We start from the raw sequence: 16500 nt of genomic DNA, 5'->3' as shown, positions 1-16500 counted from the left end.
CAGATGCAAGAAAAACCATTCTGCTTGCAGGCACAGAATGAGGCTGCCAACTTCTTACCTCTGTCTGTGCTCTGATGTACCTGAATTAAAAGAGAATTATTGACTGCTGTGGTAAGAGACAGGGAAGGAAAAAACTGCTTTAGAATTCTATGTAAGATATTGTAGCTGAGAATGCTATTACCATTAGTAACCACAATCATTAAAATTTTGCTCACAGAACTGTATTTCTTTATTAATTAGCTAAGCAATTGCAATTGATGCTGTTCATGCCACTCTATTTTAAGATTTCAGATACAGAGATTTGATAAAGAAAATATAAAACTCTGCCCTACATACTAACTTTATTTGCTACATTGCAATCTTCTCAAGTTTAATTCCTCTTTATTTTCCTGTCACCTATGGACTAAAATCACTCCTCATTACTGTAGTTTCTAACTTCTGTCTCATTGTGATAGCTACAAGAACTATAACTAATCAAAGTTCAACCCTCTTCATCACCTTCAATTCTTCCTCAAATTGTCCCATGAGGGTAACTTATTTGCTCCAGTAGTGTTGCTGGGAAGTATGGAATGTGTGTAACTTTACTATTCAGTCAGCATTAGGAACCATTTGTTGAAAATTGCTACATCAAGATATTCCAAAAAATAAAACCTTTTCTAGAAAACAGAGCTTTAGAAAACTAATACAAAATTCTAAAAACCCAGAATATCTAGTTTTTTGAAAGTGAAAATACCATGAAGAAAAATGATTTAAAGCTTTTGCCTTTTGTATCTTCTTATTCTTTTTGCCTTTTCATTTTGCTTGATGCCAAGTAGCACTTTGAGACTTCACAGTTAAAAACATTACTAGCTTTCAGTGCATTACACCTTTTTTTTTTCTTTTGGATTGATTCATTTTTCTGATGCCATGGGAAACCCAGAACTGTAGTAGCAGGAATTTGTCCTTATTTCTTATTGTAATACAGAGAGAACAATGGCTCAATTTCTCAAACACTTAAACCACTTCAGAGTGCTCTGATCCCTTATTAAATGCAGTAATTAATCCCCCAGATATTTTGGCATAAGCAAATATTTTTAACTTCCAGCCCCTTGTGGGACATTTGGCATTGACTTGGGGAAGGAAAGGGCACAGGAGGGGCAACTCGAATCGCCAGGAAATCTTTGAAGGAAATAAATTCTCTATTGCATAAAAACATAAAAGCTGCTTTCTGGTAAAACAGCTTGGAAAATTGAATTTTCTTCTCTCTTTCCATGGCAGAAGCAAGGGCTAGATGAAAGCCTAGGTGTGATAATGCAGTCTGCTAGAGCTGCAGTGCCATGACAGAAAAGCACGCTGCTCCTAAGAGCATCCCTGAACTGCACTGGGCTCGAATGCAGCATTGCATTTAAAACACAGCAGAGATCTACTCTTGGCTGCAATAAAAATCATGGCATTTTCATCTGTTTGCTGTCCAACACACACTGCTGTGGCTCTTTGAAAATACAGAATAATAACTAAAGTAAGAAGACATTATTTTGAGGGAAGATGTTTGAAAAAGCCAGCTGTATGTTGTGCAAGTTGAAAATTTAGTGACCTTAGTTACTTCATTGATGTTCATATCTTCTGAAATGTGGGGGGAAAGAAAACAAACCCTAAAAAAATCACTTTCCTTCCCACATCTTTCACCTGGTTTTCTTTAAACTTGAATCCATTTCGAAATATTAAGAAAAAAAAGTTGTTATCACAAATCTGTTATGTATCAGAACAATTACTGTCACATCTGTTAACATTTAGTTTTCCCCAGCTCTTCATCCTGTCCCCCTAGACTATGGTTTCTTTGATATGAGACTAATTGGTTATGATGGGTTTTCTCTTTGCAGGTGTTCCTATGATGCTTAACACCTTGATCCAATTTTCTTAGAGCAGGCAACCTTTTGGTCATGAGGAAAATTCTGCTCATGATGATTACATGTGCAATGCACTAAATTGCTCCAGACAGCTTTGTTTGGAAATGCATGAAAAATCAGGTCTCACTTGGGAGAAACGCCAAGAAAACAATCTCAGCTTTTTCACTGAAGTGACAGACATAAAATCCACAATGAGGATCGACAAATTTCTTACAATAATGAAAATCACTAACCACTTAATTTCTCTGTGCAGTTGATTTCCTTCATGTTCCCTATATCTCTAAATACATACCAGACCTTTCTGGCTTAAAAATCTCCCCCCAAGAAAACCCAAATGCCCTACAAAAATACTCAAATTGGGAAAACAGTAAGAATTAACTGATTTCCCCTAGAATTTTAGCCCAAATATACAATGATTCAGGTAAGCATTAAAGAATCACCAGCTATTTCAATATAACTATATATTTTGACACACAAGTAAAACTTTTGGTGGGTTTTGTTACTGATTTCCATAGGAACAAAGTATCCTGAAATGGGTATTATGATTGTTAATTAGACTCATTGAGGGGAAGAACTTGTTCCATACTCACAAAAGAAGCAAGAACAATTATTAGCCAAGCCTAAGCTGGAAATCTGTAAGAGAAGTCCAAATATCTGGTAAGAATAATTAGGTTAAGCCAAATATAATTTATTCCAAAAAAATCTCTTATGTTTGTGATGCCCACTGCTTCCAGTCTGAGCGAATAACATGAACCACAGCTTGTAAAAGGTGCAGTGTCCATCACAGGCAAATACTGTGATGAGAAATTTTATTTAAAAATGGATCTTATTTTGAAATAAGGCAATTCTATAAGCATTTGTATGTTTTTCTGTGATGCAAAATTATTTTTAAATAGTATGGTTTTATTATCATGCTGAAGTTCATCATAGGAAGCCAAAAATATATTAATAATGACAAAAGAGAATTGGTTACAGATCTTGTCCTACAGTGAACTACAAAATCTTAGGAAATACATCTTCATAAAGTTAATGCATAATTGATAGCCATATGAGGATCTTTTGTTTTTTTCTGATCTAAGTTCTACATATAATTCAACCAATGTTAGTTGTTAGTCTAGAATCCATTCAGGTTAAACACAAGATTAACTATGTGAATGTAATTAGGGCAAGGGAACTGGCTTGAAAGAAATGTCTATAATTTCCCTCAGTTTTTCACCCTGCAATCATCCTCATTCAAGCGTCAGATACTGCCAAATTTTAAAAAATATTTATCATACAAATTGTGAACATCAGGAGGTTTTGTTAGGTTCTTTATGCTTTTGTTATATTTTTGTTACTTGGATGCAATAAACACAACTAAATTTTCATGGTTTTCATATGTAAGCCGCCTGTTTGAATCCCATAATCTATGATTTTTAAACTTAGTTGAAAACAGTGCTGCTCTTTGTATCTATCAAGTTCAGCCACCATTGTAGCACAGGAGGGGCTTTCTGAAATTCATTACAGTTTATCCTCACAGCTGCCCAGCAAGGTCAGGGTATACCATCCTTATTTTTAAAGTGGCAAACTGACATCCTGAATAAACTGAATTTTTGGGAGGACTGGAATCCACCACAACTGCTCTGGCATTGTGCTGCCAAACTAGCAAAGGCAAACCTTTCTCATCCTGGGCAGTCTTCCATCTCCTGCCCTCCTCCAATGTGCTCCTTGCACATTTGAGCCTTGATCACAAGGTGCTGACCATGTGCTTATTCTGCCATGTGCACCAAGATCTGTCACTCTACTAAATCATTCATCTCATCCTTAAGAGGTTTTTTAATGAGTTTTAGGAGTTATTTTATGAGCTACAACAGGTATTGCTTAGCTCTAGTCATCTGTGCCTTTATTAAGCAAAGGCATAAAAAGCCTGACTATTACTTTTGTTTTTCTCTCTAGTTTGGGATTTTTTGAGTGAGAACTGTGATGCACTATGAGAAAGGCTCAAACTTCCAGTAATTCTAAAAGCAGGAAATACCAGTGAAAACCGGTTTCTCGGGGGACACCCAGTCTAAATACTTGGTTCTGAAAAATTCAGATAGTCAAAAAAGAATCTATTGCTGGGTGTTCAGCTATACTGGGATTTTTCAGCACATTCTGTACCATATATTTGATAGGTTATTGTCAGGTCCTGAAGTGATTTAGACAATCCCTTCAGAATGTAAATTAAAATATACAATATCTACATTACACTGAGGCTTTTACCTCAAGTAGGACATTATTCTATTTACCTTCAACTTTGTAAACTACTGAACTACCATCTTAAGCAGTTCAGGCTTCAGATCCCAGGAACAACTTCTTGACTCTTATTTCTCTAATAACAATTCTCCAGTTAAAAAAAAATTCATTTATTGCAGAAATGTAAAACAAAATTACTCCTCTGGTATCCAAGAATGCTCTGTACTCCAGAGATGCCTTTTCCTACACGAGGCATTTCATTTTTCCACCAAACTCATCTAGTGTATCTTAATTATCATCCACCCATTTTCTCATTATATTCTCTTTAATGGCTGAAGGAGACCTATGATAGAAACTTTAATTTTTAGTTGAACCTAGAAGCAGACATTCAGACTCTTCTGTGCAATAATGGAATTTCTAGATCATTATGATATTCATAACTTCTACAATATCTTTAAAATTTTATTGCCTATTCTGTACAGCAAATATATAAGTTGATTTTTCAGTGAAACACTGGAAACATGACCAGAACTTATAAAATAATAGGAGATCAAACTGAGATGGTACTGATTTGAGTTCTCTTTTCAGTAAAGCTATTTCAGGCTAATCTATCTTTATCTTGGCACACCAGGAATTCGGGCATCCTTCAGTTTTTACAACTCACTTAAACAGCAAAGGATTAACAATTAATATTATATACTTCAAACTGCAATCAGCCTCAACTCCTCACTCCAGAAATATTTCCTTTAACTATAGAAAAATAATTCTGTGCATTAAAATCAGAAACCTGCAACACAATCATTATTAATTACCAGCTGCTTTCATGACTGAGAACATGTTTTTATTGGCTATTCAAGACTGGACATGCACACAGATAAGTCCCTTACATTGTTCCCTTTCCACAAAAAAAAAAAAAAAAAAAAACAAAAAACAACAACAACAAACAAAAACCAACCACCACATAAAAAGCTTTGATTTCTTTCACTGTGCATTGTTGAAACATAGAATGTGTGTTCCTCCACCAATTCAATGCAGAATTTATAGTCACACTGTACTTCAGAAGCACAAGGGTGAACAACACCTCTTTTTGAATGCATCCAAAGGCATGGCTAATACAAACATGTTCAAATGAAGAAATGCTTAAAACAGATATTTAAAGTCTACTGAAATCATGTGCATTTTGCTTTATACTATTCAAGTGGATTTCAGGAACTCCTGTTACAGCTTTGCACAGGAATTCTCTCCTAGGTAACATGTAACTTGCCCCCCTATCCTAAGTAATTTGGGCAACATTTTTTTATCAGACACAGGATTCAGTTTATACATCACATACATATATATATATATATATATATATATGTGTGTGTGTGTGTGATTTATATACAGCTTATATCACAGGATATAAATTCCACAGGATTCACTTTTTTAACCAATATTTAACATCTATATAAGTCCATCAATTCTACCTTTGAAGTCTTGCTTTTAAAATCTGGCATTTCTTTCAAATCAATTAGTCCCTTAACATCATCTTCTTATTAACCCATCATGAATAAATAATTCATATTTAGTATTTCAGTAATTCACAAGGATCTACATGAGGAATAAAAAGCTGTTGTCTTGACTCGGAGAGGGCAGTGTGTCATGGCCATGAGTACTTGGTTTATCTACTCTCAACAGGGCAGCTAAAAGCTAGATGGGAACAATTTTTTTTTGGCTTTTTTTCAATTTAAAATCAAGTTTGGCCCACTCACAGTGGACAGTTATGAAGCAGATGGTCAATGGAAAAGCATGAATAAAGAAACAATTTTCTAATATTGAACCTAGAATCGTCTGCTTTATTTTTTGTGTGCCAAAAAATTGCCAGAGTAGACATTACCTATCCATGCTCAAGACAAGCTCTTGATGCTAACAAAAAGGCACTTATTCTCAAGATCTGGTTAATTACCAGTCATTACCATCATTTCCACGTTTCCATGGATGTTCTGCCATCAGCAGTCTTTTCCTCTGCATACTGTTAATTCCCCATAGCACTGCAACCCCTTTGTGGCATTCAAGAGCAGCTCCCACTGATATGCACAAAGATCAGCCCACTATGTCAGCTCCTCAGCCATTAGTGCAGTTTCTTGAGATTACTCCAGCTGAGTAAGCACTGTTTTGTTTAATTTGGTTTGTACTGCTTTTCAGAAAAACAATATGTGAAAAATAGTTCTATATTCAGGCCAAAGAATAAAAATTTTAGTCTTTAGTCACTCATGCTTAGGCACAGAGAGATAAAAAGGGAAAAAATTTCAAAGGAAAAGAACAGTGGCTTAAAATATAACACTCATTCTATTAGCATTTTTCTCTAAGTAGGAGTCCAGTTGTTCTAAGAGTACAACACAGTTAGTTTCATGTTTTGCTTGAATTCATCATTGCTACTTCATATTACTTCTGCATAAAAGGACAATTAGGGGCGAAAAAGGGCAAAAAAATCACTTTTGACTGAGAAAAAAGACTTTTCTCTAGAAGAAAGACACATCAATAGCTAAGTTTCAACCTCATACTAAAAAACTTAACATTCTGCTTCAAACTATTAAAAACCTTGTGGTTTTTGGAAGCTGTTGGCCTAAAAACTCCTGCACAAATCATCCAAGTGCCAACAAAGCAGACAAGCAGAGTAAAAGCAGTGAGGCAAGATGTGGGAGCCCCAAACAAATGAAGGGTGAGCCATGAGCCTTTATTAGGAGCAAAAGGCAAAGCTCAGAGCTGGCTCATATCACTAGATTGTCATAGCTGGCACTGGCAAGAAGGGATTCCACTTTTTATTGGGCAACAGCTTATATTACAGAGGCTTTACTGACTACTATCTATAGGAAGCTATGGCAGATTCCATCAGCAGAAGTTGTCACAGAGCCAGCCTCCAATTTTACACTTTGCCAGAAGTCAAGAGACATCAGACACCTACTGACAAACAGCAACTCTTTGGGAGCTTTAATACACTTAAACTCACAAATGCTTCTGAGATGGTTTATCTCTTTTGGAAGTGTAAGAGACATTTATGGCTCTTCAAGACAGTACTTTACAAATTCTAGTAATGCCACTTGCCTTTTAGTCTAGATTATTGCCTTTCTGCAAAGAATACAAGCTGGTGGTTGACAGTATACTTCCTCTGTGCATTTATTTCATTCAAATTCACAGAGATTCCTTGTTTGTTCACGTTTCAGAAAGCAATTAAGTATTAGACCTCAAAATAACAGCAGAAAGAATGGGATTCTTTGCTCAAAGAGGACTTCCTGTCACCAGGAAATTAAATGTTTCTTCTGGCAGACAGTAAAGTACACACAGAAATAAAAATTAATCTGTAGGCTTACACTTACATGCTTTCTCAAAGTTAATTAAGAAGGAAGGTTACCCAAGGTTCAATGAATGAGGCAATGCCAACTTAGGAAGTGATCTCAACTTACGAGAGAGCAAAAAACACAAAATTTCAATTGTTGAGAAGATGGAATAGATGCTTGTATTCTCTGATTTTTTGAAACTGTGATTTTGAACTCCTGTATCAGTGCAGGTAGGGTTTACACAAAGAAACACACTCCCAAAGATGAGTAAAAAAAGTGAAAAAATATTGCATAATAAACACAGAAACAGGGTAGATCCTGTCTGCTTATTAGCCTGACTTGCCTAGATATCAAGAACACACAGAAGGAAAACCAATTCCCAAATCATGCACAGGCAATTCAAGAACTCAAATTCCACAGGTGCAAAAATTTCCCAAGTTTTCATGTCAGTAAAAAGAACAATTAATAAAAGATCAATTACTTTAACACTATCAGTGCTATAAAAAAAGGGGGAAATGGATAATATTTTGGGGGTGAAAGTAGTTTCTCAATCATCCTGTAATTAGTGACTTTGACAAGGATTAACTTGTGGAGCTGTTTTACCATTTTACTTGCCACTTTCACGCCAAGACAGGGCTTAGGAGTGACAGTGCAAACCTAGTAGCACATGTTACTTGATTTAAGGGAAGGGAAGGAGGGTAAAGACTTCAAAATGATTTTTCTGACAGTCATTCTAACTGGCTGAACTATTAAAGCTTTGGTCTTCAAATGAAATCCAAAACAACATATTTATCACTTCTTGCAACCCCATTTTTGCAGAAAGAACATTGATACCTGGAGAAGTGAAGAACCCACTTGTCAATGATAGCTTGGACTGTGCATCTTAGAAATTGGTAGTACAGAAACAACTTACCTTCTGGGCATAAATCTAATTAGGAAATCAGGACTAAGATAACCCTAGAGACTAAAGATACCTGAGATGTAGGATTTAGCTCTTCTAAGAACAGTGTGACAGGAGGCCATGAGGGGGCATTCTGCTAGATTTGGTCACACAAATGTAGCCAGAATAAAAAATTCTGCACTGTAACATTTGCAGTCCTGTTTCAGTTAAGGTGCTTTGTGAAACACACAATTACTCACTTTCAAATCTGTCTCTGTCACCGTCCAAAACATGGGCCTAGGGAAAGCATTTGAAATACCTATATTAATTTCACTTAATTCCAGTAAGCAATGACTAGCAAAGAGGAGCACATACCTTCTGGAAATCTACATCAGAATTACTCTTCAATGCCATACATTCTTTAAGTCTAGGATAAAGCAATCTGATAGATTACCAAAAAATCCCTTAAAGTATCATTGAAGTTCACATGTTTTAGAAATGCTATAAAAGTACCATGCATGCAGAGAGACAGAGAAACAGTTCATTGCTTTCAAATATAGTCAGGGGTCCAACTAGACATACAAACTTTCATATCCCCTTTTCATGCTCACAGCCCTGGGATGAGGACTCAATTGTTAAGCAAACTTCTTCAAAACTTTACCAGCTTCAACTCATGACAGAGCTGCATAACTCATTCCTAGATTCATTTTCCCTAATGTTTTTGTATAATGCATAGGTTCTAAAAATACCCCGCAAAAGCTGAAAAGCATAAAAAGCTAGCTGATCTTTATGGCAGGACAAGTTATTTTTGCCATACACTAAGAAAAAGATTTATGCATGTGGTAGAAACACGAAATAGATTTGCATTACTGTAAAAGACTGCTGTTTTATTTTGACCTTTTAAAATGTTTAGATAAGATCAGAGTAAAATTAACAGGCAGTAATCACCCTCTCCAAAGTAAGTCTAAGTAAATCTATAGTGCTTCTCCATTAAGAATTCCATAAGCCACTGCATACAAATTTAGTGTGGGTCATCGAATGCTTGCTCCAAAAATCAGTTTGGAGCCACTTTTATCAAATGCCAGGAATAAGGAGTGAACTCCTTCATGTTTACTCCATGCTGCTCTGGCAGGAAGCTAACAATAGCAAAGGAACTTGGAACTGCAGGACTAAATCCCCATTTGTCTCACCCTCATAGTCATAAAACTGTTTATGCAGATAAAAAGACTGACAATCGTATCAAGTGCTGTGCACTGAATTACTGAAAGCTTCCAAACACCCTTGCTTAAAGAAACTTATAGCCTTAAGTAATCAGCTTCTTAGCAGACAGCGTGAGAATTTTTAACACAAGTAAAATATAGGTAAAATATGGTGAATTGTTGTTCTTAGGTAGAGTATGAGTCTTTCTTACTTTGCATGAGAAATACAATCTCAGAGTTACCAGCCTTATATTACACAAGGGGAAATATAATCCAGAAGATTCAGTGTTTGTATCTAGAAAAAAGAAATTATGCATGCAATGTGGAAGGAAAAAATAAGAATGACAGGTGGCAGACTCAAAATTGTTTTAACACAAGTTGTGTAGCTACACCAACTGCTGTGGAGAAGGCTAAAACAAGCAACAAATAGAAATATGTTTTAATTGCTGCACTATTTACTTTTGTAAGCAATGTAACAGTAGTCACATTTAAAGCATCAGACTAAGTAAAAGCAAAAGGATTTAGAAAGCTAAGTTGGAAGAATTTCTGATTGATTCTTCACATTTCTCCTTAACAGTTTTTTTCTCACATCAGAAACATTATTAAGAATGGCCTCTGGTATGGTCTTCCTATGCAGAGCATACAAGAAGTGCTTCCATGGTTTATTTGGTACATTCCAGATACATGGTTTCACAAGAGGAAACAGTAGGGAAATCATCACAGGGTGCTCCTGCTCTCCACACAGCCCTTGATCCCCTTAAACCAGTTGATTTTGACAGAAACATTGGCATATCATGTCACAGGGCAAGCAGCAAGGGCAGGGTTGGTAGGTGGAAAGAGTGCTTTAAACTGGTACTAGCACTAAATGCTTCAAAATTAATGATCCAGGCACCCAGCAGGTAGATGATAGAAATGCCAGCTTCAGCAGCCTTCCCACATGCACCCCATTTCCTTACTCTCACTTATTTATACCACAGTAACTAGTATAATTAAAGCCTAACATGAATAGGGTTAAAAAATGTAAATTCTTCTTTCTTAATGTCCTGTTTTCACCCTGAATTAATTCAGACATTCAATTTACAAAGTTCTACAGAAACACTTTCTCTGTCAGACCTGGAGCAAGGAGAACTGTGATCACATTTTTAAGACAGCTTTGCTACAAGAAAGGCATCTCATGGAACAAAACAGACCACAAGGGAGAAAACAAGTCCTGCATTACAGCTTTGTTGCTCTGCACAGCTGGTGACATTTCCCACAGATGTCCCTACTAAACATCAATAAAATGGAACAGCACAGAAAAAACAAAAGATAAATTACATATGTCATTTGGCATGGGTCATACCTCAGGTGACAATGCTTCAAGTATCAGTGCAACAGGAAAATAATAGCAATGAACTTGGAAGACATAAAACAGAGAAGAAAATTCTAAGTCCCATGAACACACACAACAATCTACAGGATTTTGTCAAGGACTTTCAGCCTCCAGTAGTCTAAAAAAAAATCAAGATTCTAAATATGGATTTAGAAACCTTACCAGAGAATAGGATAAGCAAATATATCAGCATTCAACAGCTCTTACAAGTTTAAAGACTGCAAAGAGCCTGCAAGGGCCCTAAGAGGGTCTGTCCTGGAGGCTTGTCTGCCTGGGCTGGGGGCCAAGGCAGGGAGTGCAGCTGCAGCCTGTCCAGGCTGTCCCCCTCCCTTCCCTGCACTGCCTGGGCCAAAGCCCCTTCCCGTGGGAGCTGCATTTCAGCTGAGCCTCAACCATCAGCCCTCCTGCTCATCCTAGGTCCTGTTTATGCAGCCCACAGTGCCCCAGCCTGGCCTGGGCTCAGGGGCCCTGCCTGGCCATCCCAAGGCTGTGCTTGCCCTCTGCTCCGTCACCCTCATCTCCTGCCTCAGCCTCTCTCAGGGAGCAGCCAGCCCTCACTGCTCCATGTCTGTCGAATGTTCTTCTGCTCTTGTATTCATGAGGGAATGGAAATGACAGGACATGATTTATACTGGTCTAATTACAACTGAAATAACTCTTATCCAGCTAGCTTGACAAAATGAAGCTGAGAGGAAAATATAGAATAAAAATGTTATTAGGTCTGTCTGACGTTTGTTGCAGGCAAATAGTCCTTATGAAAATTAGACTCTCTAGTCACACGATTTCAAGATGAATATGGAAAGGATGGTGTCTGTCGCCACTGACATGACAGGAAAACTTGACCTTTGACTAGAAATTTAAATAACTGGCTGGCAATCCCTGTATATGGTTAAAATCAGCTGTGATGAAACAAGAGGGTATCAACTAAAACATTGAAGCTTAAAGAGAGCAGATTTTTTAATAAACTTTATAAACGTAACTTGAAAATAGTTAAGATTTAAAATTCTTGGATGAACAGTAGACTAATCTGGACAGCTTTCAAGGGAAAGGTGGTGTTTTGGTAGTTCTAATCATAAATTGTTTAAATTTATTCAAGTCACATAGCTCTTCCCCAGGATATTCTGTCAAGTGACAGGCCTGCACTCACTATCTCAATTTCCCATTCTTTAGAATGGGACCGCTTATATTACACTGCCAGATGCAGGTCCATCTGTTACAAATGAAAAATCAAGATACTCCATGGAATTACTTTCCAGAGAATCTTTGTTCTATCAGGTTATTTTTAACACATTACCTTTCTTTAAAGTTGCTTGCCATCAGGGACACAGTCCATTTCATACAGTTCTCCAAATGGCAATATCATTTTTCCATTGATAGTTATTTGTGCTAAAAGAATCAAGTTCTTTAACTAAGAGTTTCTCAAGACAAGACAAAATGCAAAGCAAAGTAACAACCCAGTACTTGGCCTGACATAATCCTTCCAAAAGCAGCCTCTGTTGCTAGAGGCAGGGAAAAGGAAAGGCTGTATTTGCAATTAATGAGAAATTAATTTTCCAATGAGTATCATTTCATGCATATCCCTAATCTGGGAAAAGTCTGATCTCTCTTCACCTCAGAAGGAATTACACATCCCCAAGGCCAGGCTATCTGCTGGATCTAATAATTGCTGGGTAACCAGAGACACGGGATTAGAACAGAACTGTTCCAAACAACTTCTGTTGTGCCAGTTTTCTGACAAAAGGAGCTTTTCTTGTAAATTACACTGGCAACTAATGGTGCTGGATCTCTGTACCAGCAGGAATCATAGGAAAGCAATGCCACAGCTGGAACTTGTTCTTCCATTAAAACCAACTGGGACCATGGAAAGCTGATCCTGAGCTTTTGCTCAGCACATATTATCACATTAGCAGGGTTCTGATGTACATAAGTATCCACACCATGATACAGCAGGAGAATCCAAAACAGGGGGTTGAAAAATGGCAAAAAAATAAGAAACTCTTCTATAGATGCTCAGTTCTGCAGCAAGACAGAAAAGAGGATAAGTAACCAAATACGGACAAAAATAAAGTGAAAAATAGAAGGGTGGGAATATTAAGGTGATTAGGAAACAGAATGCAAAAGAAATAAACTATAAAGGAGATAAAAGAAGTTCATGGAGCAAAAAGTAAGAAATGGAACAAGCTGAGCATGCATAAACATTAATTATGGAGAATTCAGATTCCTTCAGCTCCAGATTTTTGTTAGTGATAACATTGACTGATTCAGTTACAGATATTAAAAATTAATTAAGAACTCATAAACTCAGGCAAAACTAACAAATTCCTGCCTCTGACTGAACTGGGTTGAGCATATAAAGCTGGTAATCAATTTGACCCTGAAAACTTTCCTGGTTAAACACTGTCAAGAATGACCAGCTTGACAGCTTAGGGGTGATTCACAACCAGTTTGACTAGCATTCCTCATTTAAATTGATTAACACAAGTAGACATGAAAATGTCTGCAGCTTGACAAGTGAAACATGCAGTTGTACATAAAACTTTCAAGGGATTCAGAAAACATGTGTGGATTGGCAATAAAATATGTTTTCCATGTAGAACCACTATTTTCTAAAGCCACAATAGAAATCATCTCAGGCTGCACACAGAAAGATGTAGCTCAGCAGGCAAATCCTTAAACATGTAAAACATACAGTGGATCCAATTTCTGCCATAACAAACAGGATTTACCTTTGGTTCTGCTTAGGAAAACTAGCAAAAGAAGTCTTTCCCAAAAGCTGAGCTGGGAAACTGTTACAAAGTCAAAAAATAGAATAAATAGTTACCTCTTGATCCAATTGATTCAGCAGCACAAAAGGGAATGATTTGCAGCTGGGGCAAGGTGCGCCACTATTTGCCACACCCAGAGAGAGTCCTGACACACCTGGCCAGACACAGGAGTTCTTAATCAGTCCTTAATGAGTCAGCTTCATTACCTGCAGGCAGAGACCAGAGGAATGAGCACCTGCACACTTCTCACAGTTATAGACTCATCTTAGCACTCCACTATGAAAAATGCAGGGTAAACAGAATGTACAGGAATAGCAGAGCTACAGGTACTGCAGGGTGTGCTCTTACAACCATTTGTTTTATCTTCACTGCTTTCTGTTTGTCTGCTTTGTATTTTAATTTAGAAGGAAAGTTAGTCCATGCAGATTATTGGTGTTCCACAAAAAGCCTACCAAAAACACACTGCAAAAATCCCCACACATGCCAGCAAACAAAAAATATGAAGAAATAGAGGTAACAGGCGAACTTCAAAGCTTAAGCATATTTAATTTGGTTAGAAATGTAAGCCATTGTGACAGACAACACAAGAGATTCTGATACTGTTTAAGAAAAAAAGAATGGTATGTTTTTAATTTTTAATCACATCTCTCAGGATCAGTGTATCTTCATACAAACAACATGACTTGAATATGTAGTTTCAGTACTGAGAGGTTCAGCTGCCTAAAAAATTAGATCAATTTACTGTTTCTGAGCTCCTCTTCATCTGTTCACCGCTGTGCCTCAATAATTTTATAACTTACTAACCATAATAGCACACTTATGGACCCATACATAGTCATTTAAACAAAAAAGCAAACACAGCTACTTTTATATCTAAAATTTTGGGCCTGAGCATTAAGCAAGAATTTACCTTTAGACACTTCATGTTTCCTTCTCAAAAAGGAAGGCTTTCTTTCTAAGGGAAAGTGGGCAAAATTACACATTAATTATTTCCAAGGATTCATCTTAGTTATTTTTGCTTCTGCAAAATTTGAAGGGCAAGGGAACATACAGGGAAGAATTTTTCAAGTTTTGATAACATATGGAGAACTCACTGAAACCCTCCAACCCAAATTCTGAAAAATAAGTGTAATAATTACATCAGCTTTTTAAAAAATGTTCTTTTAGAATAATTCCACTTACACCAGTGCACACTCATAAAACAAAGAAATATCTTACTTTGGTGAGATATGAGTATTTGAAAAAATACTGTAGCTTCCCATCCCAAGCACTTAGATCAATTTTTTAATCTCCTTACCAGTAATACCTGTTATAAAACACATTCTTTTTCTTTCTTTCTTTTTCTGGTGTGCTCAGCCATTCCCCAGCTCCTACTCCAACTGCAACCTCTCCCGTGTGAGTGGAAAGAACGGTGTAGCTCCCAGCAGGTAATTAATTGCTGTGAGGGGTCGTTTTCAGAGAGATTGAAAACACCTGAGTGGGAGGAACAGCTGTGGGGCTGCTGGCAGAACAGACACTTGTTCCCACACACTCAGGGCTTAAATGACTGAGTCCTAAGAGCTCTGCACTACCTTGGAAATTTAAAATGCTTATGTAAGGCAGGACTAAATGTCTCATGGTGCTCTCTCACCTTGTTAGAGGCAGCCTCTTCTCTGCAGAAGGAGGGAGAGAAGAACAAAGAGGGTCTCAGCAGGAGCACACCCCTGTAGCCAGCATAGTCAGGTGCCCTCCTCCACTTGTCTTCCCACTCTACTCTTTCAGTTGTGATTTATCTCTTGGGTGAAAAAATGGCATTGAGGGACTGAAGCAAATGATTTCAAATTTCCTGTGTTCAGGAGAAAACAGGAGACTCAGAACCTCAATTATAAGAACCATGTTGGGGAATAAAAAAGAAAACATTGGTCTCCATTTTGGAAAAATACACAGTCAACCCCTCCTGACCTCAATAGTGTAATATTACAGTCAATATTTGTATCTGTGCTTTTTCAAGTTTATTCAATTTATTTTGGGAAAGTTCACAACAAAAATCACGTTCACTTCTCTTGCACGTGGCTCAGACAAAATGTGCATTACTCCAACACAGGCACTACAGTTAACCTGGAAAATTTAAATAATCCCAATGATGAAGGAACTGATACTGGCTCATGATGCTGATTAAAAAATTCTGATAATCTATTTCTGTCCCCTCACAAATTAAAACTAGAAAGCAATCTAAATACAATGCAAAATGGGTCCAGTTAAATTACTTTGCACAGATGTCTATATTTTATTTTAATGTATTAATAAACACCATATTTTATGTATTTTTCTGCACTCTTTTGTCACATCAGTACCATGCTTTATACATTTAAATTACCTGCAAAGATGAGGATAAAAAAAAGTGATAAAATATGACTGGAAGCCAAAACTAACTGTCAATCCAATACTAAATATAATCTTTGCATGCCAGAAACAATGTCTTTTCTTGATATTGCATTTATGCCCCCTGGAGTGGTTAGATTTTCACTTCCTGAAGATAAATATGAATTTTAGAAACCTGTATTACTGTCCTGCTTCAGAAAAAGGAATCAAAAGAATTCCATCACATTTCATGTCTATTCTGTGTTAAAGTGCCATAAGTACTTTTATCTTCCTTATGAAAAAAAGGAAACCAGACATTCCAATTGGCTATCTAATTTATTGCTACTCTTTTTTTCTATTCATTGATGATTTACATACAAAATGTTCTTTGATTTCTGTGCTGTTAAACTACCCAGGGTAAGGAGACTTGGAGAAACAGATCAGATTGAGCACTTGTAAATGATCAATATATTCTCTTCCTTCTGGAAACTTGCATATGGACAAGGAACCAGCTCAATGGTTATTTT

At 36.9% G+C, this 16500-nt stretch overlaps 1 long non-coding RNA gene across 2 annotated transcripts in view; it reads right to left on the bottom strand.

Moving 5' to 3' along the window:
• LOC131560920 (uncharacterized) overlaps positions 1-15026 on the bottom strand; it is a 55263-nt gene extending 40237 nt beyond the window's left edge. For both annotated transcript variants that reach the window (XR_009275020.1, XR_009275019.1), the window contains exons 1-2: positions 14931-15026; positions 13690-13839 (exon numbers count right to left, since the gene is read on the bottom strand). This is a non-coding gene — a long non-coding RNA (uncharacterized LOC131560920). The remainder of the gene's footprint in view (positions 1-13689; positions 13840-14930) is intronic.
• Positions 15027-16500: the final 1474 nt, after the last annotated feature.

This window comes from Ammospiza caudacuta, chromosome 8 (genome assembly GCF_027887145.1).
Source record: "Ammospiza caudacuta isolate bAmmCau1 chromosome 8, bAmmCau1.pri, whole genome shotgun sequence".
NCBI classification, from domain to species: Eukaryota; Metazoa; Chordata; class Aves; order Passeriformes; family Passerellidae; genus Ammospiza; species Ammospiza caudacuta.
This window is presented reverse-complemented; position numbering and strand designations above follow the sequence as displayed.